Source organism: Lipotes vexillifer, unplaced genomic scaffold (assembly GCF_000442215.2).
Source record: "Lipotes vexillifer unplaced genomic scaffold, Lipotes_vexillifer_v1.1 scaffold520, whole genome shotgun sequence".
In the NCBI taxonomy this organism is placed as follows: Eukaryota; Metazoa; Chordata; class Mammalia; order Artiodactyla; family Lipotidae; genus Lipotes; species Lipotes vexillifer.
In genome coordinates this window covers 445620-448078 of record NW_006784004.1, presented here as the reverse complement: position 1 = coordinate 448078, position 2459 = coordinate 445620, and the positions used below count along the sequence as shown (strand labels likewise).

Genomic DNA, 2459 nt, shown 5'->3' with positions numbered 1-2459 from the left:
AAAAAAAAAAAAAAAAAAAAAAATATATATATATATATATATATATACTATAGGGAGTCTCAAGGTGACTGAAAAAGGTAAAAAGATCTCTTAGTAAATGCCATGAGGGCAGGAATTTTGGTATGTTTTGTGCACTGCTTTATACCCAGTACCTGGTACATAGTAGGCATTAGATAAATATTTGCTGAATGAATGGGAAGAAATTCTACAAGTATTGTGTGATTTAATTAAGAAAGGTAGGTTTATGGGCTTCCCTGGTGGCAGTGGTTGAGAGTCCACCTGCCGATGCAGGGGACACGGGTTCGTGCCCCGGTCCGGGAGGATCCCACATGCCGCGGAGCGGCTGGGCCCGTGAGCCATGGTCGCTGAGCCTGCGCGTCCGGAGCCTGTGCTCCGCAATGGGAGAGGCCACAACAGTGAGAGGCCCGCATACCGCAAAAAAATAAAAATAAAAATAAGAAAGGTATGTTTAAATCAATGTATTTTATGCTACCCAAATCTAAGAATGACCCTTAAAAGAAAAAAAAAAAAATGGCATTTATCTGAATTTTCAAAACCCTTCTACCAAGACTGAAATAATGGGGTTAACTTTTTTTTTCCAAATTCATATTCTGAAAATATATGAAATTAATATCAAAGAGCCTATACTTTGACAAAGTAGGTTTTTGAGTGGATGTTGGTTTGGCTAAGGATTCTTTTTTATTGTTCGGCAATGCTTGTGTAAAAGAAGAAATCTGGCATAGACTTTTTCAAAATAATATACCAAAAAAAGTTATTCCAGGTACTAATAAATGAATAGGAGTTGTAATGTGTTACATTATATAGTAATTTTGACTTTTAAACAGTATCTGATTAGTTTTTTTTCTGAAAAAGTTTGTTCAAACTAATTTGTTACTGGGTTTATTCTCGGACTGATGGCTTTTTCCTCTCCATTTTTTCTGTGATCTCTAGTTAACAACTTTTAATGTTAGTTATCTTCTCTGCTTTTTCTAAGCCTTTGGACAAACAGTTAAAAAACAAAAAACCTCTCAGCCTTAAAATGTTGGACCTCACTCTCATACTGGCCTTTCATAGCCAAATTTCCTAAAATGTATCAGTGATTAAATGAGAGTAAATTTCCCATAAATTAAAGTTAATTCTCTTACCTTCTGTGTAGTTCAGGGAACTCTGCTCAGTGCTCTGTGGTGACCTAAATGGGAAGGAAATCCAAAAAAGAGGGGATATATGTATATGTATGGCTGATTCACTTTGCTGTACAGTAGAAACTAACACAGCATTGTAAAGCAGCTATACTCCAATAAAATTAATTATTAAAAAAATAAAGTTAATTATCTTAAAAATTAAGAATTTTGATATATTTCAAAAAATAATGCCATTTTATTTGACAGATGGAATGTGTTATAATCAATTTAGTATTAATTCCAAACATAAATAAATAAACAACTTGGGCCTCTAGCTGTAAGTGAAATTCTATAGGTAGGAAAACTGACTGACCCCCACCTCCCATAGGTGCTGTCCTGCTGTGGAATCCCTTTGCTCAGTCTTCTCCTATCCAATCAGGTGGAATGTTTCACAGGCACATGGTTTATACAGCTCAAAATAACTTGGGACCTGTGAGCTGACAAATGCTCTGGCTCCAGTGGTGACAGGTTGTCCAGCTTCTAACAGCCATCTTCACTGAAACTGAGGTTAACTCCTCACTCTATGGACGGCTACTCTCCATTTCCAAGGGCGTGAAGAATTTTCTTTTTCTCCTGTGCTTTCATCTAAAAGTTCTCCTTGGATAATTATCGTCACGGTGGAGTGCTTGGTTTGGACATCCTCATCTGGGTCAACTAAAAAAAGAAAGGTAATATCCAGATTTAAGTTCTCAAGTATGTTTTGATAACAAGAAACTGACAATGGGAAAGGGATATTTCCGAGACCTAATTACTGTTGCTTAGAGTGAAACCGAGGATAACTTTCTAATTACGTATGATGGGACACAAAATTACGTGAAAAATAAAGTTTTCTACGTGGTCAAATTTTGGAGGGGATTGATGAGACCCTCAGAGATCACAGCCTACTCGGGTCCTAAAGGAAAATATCTTAACAGAGGAAGTCGTGACATGTTTATTATCATTGGCATTTTCCATACATTCATTTATTAAAATTACGGTGTTTGTATAGAGAATATGTGTGCAATGCCTATTTCCTTTTAAAAGGAAATCAAATCTAAAATAATATGACTCCATAGTTAAAGACTTTCATTTAACATTTTTTTTATCATGTAAAAGGATATGCTTGCTATATTTAGTGTTGGGAGATCTGCTCCCTGGATTAATGTACACAACAGCTGCAGGACGTCTTGCTCAAAGGACATTGCTCTTTCTTTCTCCTTTCTCTCCCCCTCTCTCTCTTTCTCTCCCCCCACCCCTCTCTCTCTCTCTCTCTCTCTCTCTCTCTCTCTCTCCCTCCCT

General features: G+C 36.7%; 1 protein-coding gene across 3 annotated transcripts in view; it reads left to right on the top strand.

The window, feature by feature from the left end:
• The window catches only part of MYPN (myopalladin), an 82394-nt gene that overhangs the window by 2388 nt on the left and 77547 nt on the right, over positions 1 to 2459 (top strand). The window contains exon 2 of one of the 3 annotated variants that reach the window (XM_007456469.1): positions 1731 to 1849. The exons of 1 other annotated variant lie outside the window; for it this stretch is intronic. The gene's annotated coding sequence lies outside the window, so the exon portion shown is untranslated. Of the gene's footprint in view, positions 1 to 1362; positions 1850 to 2459 lie in introns of those variants that run through there. One more of the 3 variants, XM_007456468.1, reaches the window with a different exon arrangement.